A 9,574-nucleotide genomic window follows, 5' to 3' on the forward strand; every position below is an offset into this window, starting at 1 on the left:
GGTGATTAACACAAGTCCTGCGATTTCTTAGATTTTTTCTAAAAATATTTAATAACTGCAATACGCATCAAAAGTATGGACATTAAAATATTATGAAATAAGCCAAGTAGAGATAGGGCGAATGCTGTATTGAAATTTGATTGTATCAATAAGACGATATCCAAATATTACATGTCAATATGTCAAACCCTGGCTCCGCTATAGGCAATAATGAATTTAAATATTTTGAAAATATATTTAATGTTTTTCATAAACCGAATCTAAAGAATGTATAGTTTGTATTGCAGGTGTATTAAGTGAATGAATTGCTTGTTGACTGGGAGCACTGCTCTGAAAACAAGAAACAGTAAACTGTCTCTGCTTGAAAAAAAAAAAAAAGTTTGTGAAAGTGGCCTGACGTCACACTCCCACAATGCTTACCGCCCCATAACTCCGCTGCAGCCTGAGGGGAGCCAGGCACACTCTCAGGCCCCGAATATCAGAACAATTATTGTGGGGGGGTGGAAGACAAAAACAAATCGAGAAAATAAGAACGAAACGACGGATCGAAGGGGGGAGAAGAAGAGCGGTGGAGCTGCGGCGCGGGGCTCTCCCACGGTGGGTGTCTGGTCCGGTCCGAGATGGAAGGTTACCGGGGCTCCATGTGAAATTGACTAATGCGGTGCTGGAAACTTTCTAGGTGGGTAAAAACTGCTCGTTTCGTCCCCCCATCTGTCGCCCTGTCTCTCGGTAAGAAGCCGTAATGTGGCTGCACGCTCTGCTGTTTGCATGTGTCGCCTTTGAAAACAACTTTTTTTTTTAACAACTTTTTTTTTTATACCAGCCTCGCGCTGACGTGCGCGACGCTCGAATTGTTGTGAACGCGTCGTTTGCTAGCTATCGCGTTGTCGGGACTTGTTTTGCGTAATCCCTGCGTACTTTCGCGGCAGCGTGGAGAGGGATCTCTGGGTATTTAATTGTTAATTACGCGATCGCCTCCTCTGCCCATCGAGGCTTCTTCTTCTTTTTCTTTTTAGGGGAGGGGGGGTCGGGTTGGTAAATATGTTGCAAATGCGATCGTGTGAAGTTGTTGTAACGCGGTGCACTTTGTCCAGCGTCCCCCCTCTCGCCGTTGACCGTCTCGTGTTCCGTGCATTGTTTTTTGTTTTTTTTGAAGGGCGATCTGGTGAGTTTTAAGCACCCCCCCCCCCCCCCCCGTTTAAAAAAAATCAAGTCGCTGCAGGCTGGATGCTACTCAGGCCCCTGCATCCTGCATGTGTCTTCTGTGAGGGAGAGAGTGTGCTTTTTTTTTTTTTTTACCTTGGAAGCGACAAATAACATCCAAGACCCCCCCCCCCCCCCATCAAAGTGAGGGGAGGGGGAGGGGGTCAGAATGTGGGGTTCCACTCATGCACTTGTTATTGAAGGCTGCCTTGGCTGCTACTCTTGGCTATGCTATCGGGTCAGGAGTGTGGAAATGGTCGAAAACATGTTGCAGAGACATAAAGTTGTTGTTTTTTTGTTTGTTGCCTGCTGTCACCGTGTTGCTCCCGCAGTGTTGTTGTTGTTATTTGCTGTTGTCCTCGCAGTGTCCCGTGGGGGACATCCTGTGCTCTGCATGTGGTACACGTGTGTGGGGATGTCCACAGTTTCATGTCGTCCATCATCACGTCGTCCCGCTTCAAATATGACAAACAATTAATCGGCAGACCGATCGATTAATCGGTCGCTTCGGCTCCAGCGTCTACCTGCACTTGCCTTCCTCGAGAGGACGTCCAACGTCCGCCTGACTCGTCACGCCATTAACGGCAATTTAAGATGATGATCTCTTTATTTATTTTTTATTTCTAAGTAGAGAATGAACTTCTCTGCCTGGTTTCACTGGCGCTCTATATAGACAGGGATTCACTGTAATTATCCTCAATAATAATAATAACTTTTAGAAAAGAAGAGGAAGTAACTGGTGATTTGGTGGAAGATAAAGCAGCAGTTGTTATACGGCTGCAACCTTTATGATATATATGGATATATAGATAAGACTGATGACTAGCTGCGTTACTTCCCTCCTCTTCAAGAGACGAGCTGCGCGCTCCATCAAGGCCTCCAGCTACTTAATAAGGAAATGGAAGTGGGTCTGTCACGAGACAATGGCTTTGTTGCTGCCAGTCCCATGTGTGTTGTGATGTTTGCCACTCTCCTGCTATGACCAGCCCCACTAGCGATGGAGCCGATCCACCGGGGGGGGTTAAGAACCTTATTGTTGTTATTCTGGTGCACCTGTTTATAGCTTGTGTAATTGGTAGTAATAGTCTCATAGAGGGGGGATTGGTTTAAGTATGTTTGACTATAGTGGTGAGGAATACAAGAATAAATGACAAAGTAGATAAATTAGTTCTTTATTCAATAAACATTGGACTAAAATGTCAAAAGTCAGGGGTGGCCAAACTATTTTTTTAAGTATAAGGAGTCACGGGTTAAACAATAATTAATAAGTGCAGCTTTCTACCAGATACGCTGCAAGAAAATCAGAGTTTCTGCACCAGAAAACACACAATTCATTTTCTATCAAAAACAAGTACACAATACCACTAAACAGTTTCACTTTAGACATTGCAGTAGTTAACTGCTGTGCCCACATATTACAGAAAGCATTTCTGAATCTGAATGAATTCAATACTTTCAAACTAATACAGTGCATGGCCTAAAATAGTAAGAAGAAATATTCTGATGTTGTGTGTACAGTCTGTAGAAACGTTAAGTTAAATGACAGACAAGACCCTGTAAGTCTAATATTAGGATGTAACAAACACAACAGGCAGAAATGGTCAAATGTCTTTGTTTATTTGTGCCAAGAGGTTAAGACAGATGATTTCACCAGATGTATTTGACATCTAGTGTTTAAACTAAGATGTGCCTTTAAAAAACAATATATGCTCAAGCCATATTCGTTTATTTCTTAAAAAAAATAAATCATGTTTGGCCCACTGGAGTTGTAGCCAGTCGCTAAACAGCTCAGGAATTAACCCGCACCATTCCCGCTTTTAATATTTTGTCTTTATCCGTCGGCTTTATCCGTTAACCCGACGTTTATCCGTTAACCCGACGTTTATCCGTTAACCCGACGGTTGCCGCTGCTCCGAGCTCCGGCTCCCCAAAAGTATGTTCTGCCGCCTCCGCCAGCTTCTTCTCATTAACCGCCCTGCACTGCCATTACTTCCATGCCCCCGTGGTCGGAGGCAGCACGTTTCATGTTATGCCTTTTGTGAGAGAGACAGAGAGAGAGAGAGAGAGAGAGAGAGAGAGAGAGAGAGAGAGAGAGATGGACAGAGAGAGAGAGAGAGAGAGACAGAGAGAGAGAGAGAGCGAGAGAGAGCGAGAGCGAGAGAGAGCTGTTTTCAAGCTGAATGGGAGGTCTCCTCCTCTGAAGGTCCCCCACAATCCCTTGCGCCTCTGCGGGCAGCGGTTGGTAGTGGCAGCAGAGGCGGCGGCACTGGCGGCGGCGGCTACAGGCTGATTTCCATGAGAAAAGAGCATCAGATGGGTTAATGGGAGGGACGGCCCCTCTGAGGGGACAAATGGTAGTTAATAACCAGAGAAGAATCGGAAAAGCTCTGATCCCTTCCTTTGTACTTCTTCACCTTCTAGAGGCAGCGACAGGGTGGGGGTGGGGGGATGGGAACAAGGGACACTGCGTTCACGCTGGAATGGATGTTGTTCACCGAGGGGCTGCAATAAGATTGCGCTGTTTATTATTTTCTCTGGAAGAAAAGACACGAGAGGAGGCCTTAGACCATGAACGCGGCGTGGGGCATCGCAGGAGAAGTCTGTGTGTGCATGTTGTGTTTAATATGTTCCTGTGCTCAACATGCATGTGTGTTTGTGTCCAGTGTCGTTGGCCGATTTATTTATCTGTGGTGCGCGAGGTTTCAATCAGTAGCTGCTGGTCGCTGTGACGGGGGTGGGGTGGGAGAGGGATTCATCGCGTTGTTTACTTGCTCTGTACTGATTTGAAGCATCATCTTCGCCGGTTTCAGACTGTATTTTATTATTTAGTTCTTGGACAGCTGCTTGTTTAACGCTTTGATTTTTTTTGTTAAAGGGTTTTATTTTCCTCAGGTATGAGGAAAGGAAAGTATTTTAAAGTATTGTTTTTGGGTACCAGTACTGATGTGTACCCTGCTTTTAATACACATGGCTCTGTGACGGACCGATCACTGAGTCAGCCTTCAGCTGCCAATGTTGTTAGTATTTTTACTTGCACTATGTCCTTCCACAACAACATTCTGTTTAAAAACATTCTTACGTGATTGATATTCAAGGAATCCACAACAGCGGCTTTGAAAATGAATCTTTTCCCTAAAATAATACCAGGTCGATAATATCTGTGTAACATCAAAGTCACCCAGTGGTTTGTGGACTACGGGTCGCCATCTTGTATTTTTGCAACCAAAAGTGAGGAGAGGGCGAAGTTACAGCCGAACACTGAATAAGACATTTTTAGGGCGACCGAAATGTTTCAATTAACTTTCATGAAGCGAAAACTCACTGTGAAAGGGTTAAAGTTATAAGACGAAAACAACGACAACTCCCAGACCGGAGCATCCCCTGCTTTATGGTCTGTTTGACTCTAAATGGACCATAATGTACTAAATGAACATCATGCTGTATTGAAGAAGACTTGAAACTAGAGATTGAGACCATAAACTCATGTTTACAATGTTTACTGAGGTAATAAATCAAGAGAGAAGTAGAGTCATTTTCTCATAGACTTCTATACAACCAGAGGAGTCGCCCCCTGCTGGTCAGGAGAGAGAATGCAGCTTTAGGCTCTTCAGCATTTGCTTCACTGTTCGGATCCGGAGGTTGGAGCCGTTCACTCAGATTCCATAAAACAAAAACCACACTAGTCTGTTTTTGAATGAATCATTTACATGGAAGTTGATCACTGAACTGATTCATAAAACACACTTTCACATTCGATATACAGGTTTTCTTTAAATTTGGGTTATAGCAAAAACACGCCGCTCTTTACCTCGTTTATAGTGAATACAGCACAATATACATTTACTGCGTTTAGTTGGCAGCTGTGACAGAGAGCAGAATTATGCTTTGCTGTGTAAGAGACTGATTGAAAACAGACGAATGTGCAGCGCAGTGCCGCTCACTCACACACACACACAGATATTTACAGGGCTAATTAAAGTAAAACAAAAAAAGAACCTTTGCGTTTTCATTTTTTATTATGCATAGGCACAAACTTAATAATACACGCAGGCACATGCTCTGGCGGAGGGCATTCTGACGGCTCCTGCAGCATGCCGGTCAGAAATAGTAAGAGGATGCTAGATGCTTGAACCGCATACTGCCACTTTTCCTCGCGGATCTTTTTCTAGGAAGAGCGGGGCAGCTGTGGCTTTTCAGAACCTAGATCCATCCATCAACCAGCACCCATGGTTTACACCACACAACGTAACGTAACGTAACGCGCGCGCGCGCGCACACACACACACACACACACACACACACACACACACACACACACACACACACACTCTGTCTTTCCTCTCCCTCTTTTCCCTCCCGGCTCCATTTCCTCCATGTACCTTCCCTTCTTTCTGTCCCCCCCCCCCCCCCCCCCCCCCCTCTTTTTTCTCTCTCTCACTCCGTCCCTCCATCCCTCTCTGTTTCGCCCCTCGTCCATCCTTCTCTCCCGGACTGAGTTTACAGCCCCCGGGCCACTTCCGCCAGGCTGTCTGCAGCCGATTTATTAATAGGCTTTTCTCTCTCTGCAGTAAACACAGCATTGGTTAAGGGGTCGTCTCTCAGACACTGATAGACTTGTACTTAACCTTAGGCACCGACTGACTTGGGAATAGAGGGAAGTCTGTTTCAGAGACGATCCACTGCAGATTAAGTCACAGAGGGACCGCGGGGATATAAACACAAGTGGCTTACAGTAAGGCCTTTGGGGATATTTGAGATTTTTCCGGGTTGAGTTTGGTTAGACGATAGGAGTGGCAGAAGGGATGTCATGTCACGCCGTCCTTTTATGACTCAACACATTTTGTGTGTTGTGCGGTTTAGTGGTCTTTATATATATAACATACCAAATCATTTCGTGGGACAGCTACGAATAACGGTTTAGTATTTTTCGTAGAAATAGCTACGAAAGCTGGATAAGACCAGCCTGAACAAACACAGGACTTTCAACCACTGGCTCATAGTTACATAACAAACATACAGATTTTAAAACCACGATCTGTTCCTAAACCTCACCAAGAACATAACGCAAAGCAATTTAACTTAGCGTAGCATAATGTAACGTAACGCAATGCAACTTACTTAACTTTCCTTCATTAACATGTGTTGAAGTCCACCGGACCTCCCTGCACATTGAAAATGGATGCTAAAGGAGCACCCAGTGCGTTAACAAGTGACGCCAAGGGCCACTGACCAGACGTCCATATGTGATGAGCTGGGAGTGAGACCGTGTGGTCGGTTACTATCCTGGGATGTGTGTGAGGTTCTGTCATATTGACCTCCCCTGTCCACGTCAATGGGAAATCCTTCAGATGAATCGACATGCGAGTTAGGACACTTGGTAAAGGAGCGTCTGCTGTTTGTTGAATTTGCCCTTTAATAAGAAGCGGCGGAGCAGTGCTGGACCCGCCAAACAAACACGAGCCGCAGCTTTGCCGGATTTAATGCTCCCACACAGACACGCCTTGAACAATATACTGACATCGTCATGGCTGTTACCATGCGGCGTGTAAAGTCTCCGAGTGTTATTGTCCCATGGTGTCAGAGACGGATGTTTCAGTCCGTTGGTTTTATTGTATCGCTGTGACTAGATATTAATCTACGGTAAAGCTGGAAGCCAAAACATTTATGATTTTTGTTTGATGAATGTCAAATGTTAGTCAATCACTTAATAGGCCGGTTGTTTCAGCTCTAGTTTATTACTTATTTAAGTATTTATCATTTATTTCAACATATAGATTTTTAAAGTTTTACAGTCTTGTTGTTTTTGCGTTTGTGTATATTGTTCTATATTTATTGTGTGTTTATTGATCTACGGGAGAGCTGCTGCATAAAAACGCTCACCCACAAACTGCAAACCCATAACCGCTTGTAATTCATCATAAACTGTGACTTATGAAGCGTAATCTTTTTACTTTTACCATCGCTTTCGTTATCGATCAATCTGCTGATTATTCTCCTGATTAATTGATTAATGCTTTTGTTTATAAAATGTCAGAAAAAAGTGAAATACTAACACTCTAATAGAGTTTCCCAAGGCCTTAGTTGAAATATTGAAATATATTCAGCCTACTATTGATGTAAAAAACATAGAAAGTGATGCAAGAAGCAGCAGCCAGTGAGTTTTTAGATGCTTTTTAATTTTCTGACGATAGACGGAAGCATTAATAATTCCATCTCTAATCGGGGCCGGTAAGGGAACAGTTAGGCAACACCAAGGATTGCCTGTGACTGAGATGTTGAATTACTCAGGGCTATTATTAGGGCTGACACAAAGGAACTACAGAAAAACAGCACATAACCTGCTGAATAAATAAATAAAGGAATTGTTGAATTCAGTCATCAAATATCTGATGTGGTAGTTCCCAACTTCTCCAATAAGAGGATTTTGCTTTTCCATCTTTAAGAACATCGCTAATTAAATACTTTGAAAAATGTTTTGCTTTTGAAAAAATTAATTTATGCAAAACTTTTAACTATTAATTTGAAATCGAAATGTGTCTTTTTATACACGGAACAATTAATTTAAAAATAACACCAGCAGATGAATATGTATTAAAATGATTCTTCATCGTACAGGATGGAAGATGATTTCTCTTCTTTAACTAAATGAGTCTCGCTGGCATTAACAGCTGATTGTTTTGGACTTCTCCAGCTGTGTTCCCAAACACACCAGTATTTGAAAGAGGACAGAGATGTGTTTAATGAAATAGAGCAGAAGCTCAACCACAGAGACGACCTGCTGCTTTCATTTCAATCTACAACAGTTCATCACGAGTTTCTTCAATTTGAGGATTTGTTTTTGTGAGCGTCAAAAAGCAGTCTAATGATTTATGTTGGGAAGACATTTGCCTGAACTGGAAAACTATTAGATTTTATTCATGATCATCAGTGTCCGTGTCACTGTCTGTTCACATGGTGATCTGAAGTGGAAGTATCGTATTGTGCGCCGTGAGCGAGGAATGCACCAGTACCCAGAGATGGGCAAAAATACATCAAAATGTATTTTGATACAAAATACACAATACCCCTCAAATAAATGCATTAAAATAAAATACAAAATACTGGTGCCAGAAAATGTAACAAAATACAAAACATGTATTTTGTATTTAAAATATAGGAAATACTTTTTTCTGGATTTTCACAATTTGGTACAGCAGAGCATTCAGGTTTGGGCTACATAATGTACACAAAGCTCTGGTGAAGCCCACAAAAAGCCCACAAACAGTCACAGACATGTCCACCTGGCCAACTGTAGAATGTATGAAATAATAAAACTAAGAATACTTTCATAATATGCCTTTTAAATAAAATAAATTGGATATTTAATGTTTTTTTGTTTTTTTTTAACAAATGGACATCTACTGTCACAGCCTGGCTAACTGTGAACTATATTATCTGCCAGTAATTGATATGGCATTATGACATTCACATTGAGAAGATACAGCATAACTTGTAATACAGTGCAAGATTAAGATGGTCAGATGTCTCTTGATAAGGTTATCATGAACATACAAGCTCCCAATCTCCCTCTTCCTATAGCTAGTTACTCCAATGATAAGTTAACTTGCTAAACACTGGCTATGCACTAGCCTAGACAGCATGCTAGCGTCATTAGCATGTTAGCATCGATCGCTAGCTTGATATTATAACCATCACCATGTATATACAATAGGCTATGTAGCCAGACCCAGACATCAATTATACATCAAGCTAGTTGACATCTGTCACTCTCAGACAATCAGACAATCCGTTGAACTTGAAGATCTGAAGACTGAACTCGTCAACTGTTTTTTGATTCGTGAAGAAAGTATTTTGAGTATTTTAAATACAAAATTACTCCACTCTAAAGTATTTTGTTACAAATTACATTCGATTTTTATCGGCCCTATCAAATACAAATGACAAAATACTCAAAAGTAATTGAAATACGTATTTCAAATACAAGTAATAGAAATACTGCCCATCTCTGCCAGTACCGCACAGTGTAGTGCGCGTGCAGAGAGAGGACCGACGGAGTGTTGTTGAGATTCAACACGTGACTCAGCACACAGTTATGATGTGTGTGTGTGTGTGTGTGTGTGTGTGTTAACAGTAATATCCAGTGAGTCAGCGAATGGGACGAAACCTGATCCACGCAGAGAGAGCGAGAGGGAGTGTGACTCCTGACCCCCCCGGCTCCTGATTCTTCCTCGGGGAGCCGGCGAGAGGGAACGGGGGCAGAAAGCCGAATGCCAGCCACAGCGTCTGATGACACATCCCCTCTTTCCTTCCTCCGAAAGGGATTATTAATAACGGCCTCCGCCACCCCGCCCTGCTCAGCAATCCCCCCCCC

At 42.8% G+C, this 9,574-nt stretch overlaps 1 protein-coding gene across 1 annotated transcript in view; it reads left to right on the forward strand.

Moving 5' to 3' along the window:
- The first annotated feature begins 425 nt into the window (after nucleotides 1-425).
- plagl2 (pleiomorphic adenoma gene-like 2) overlaps nucleotides 426-9,574 on the forward strand; it is a 36,059-nt gene continuing 26,910 nt past the window's right edge. Inside the window, exon 1 of the mRNA XM_031876937.1 lies at nucleotides 426-679. The gene's annotated coding sequence lies outside the window, so the exon portion shown is untranslated. The remainder of the gene's footprint in view (nucleotides 680-9,574) is intronic.

The sequence above is a fragment of the Anarrhichthys ocellatus genome, unplaced genomic scaffold, assembly GCF_004355925.1.
Source record: "Anarrhichthys ocellatus isolate YVR2014 unplaced genomic scaffold, GSC_Weel_1.0 scaffold120, whole genome shotgun sequence".
In the NCBI taxonomy this organism is placed as follows: Eukaryota; Metazoa; Chordata; class Actinopteri; order Perciformes; family Anarhichadidae; genus Anarrhichthys; species Anarrhichthys ocellatus.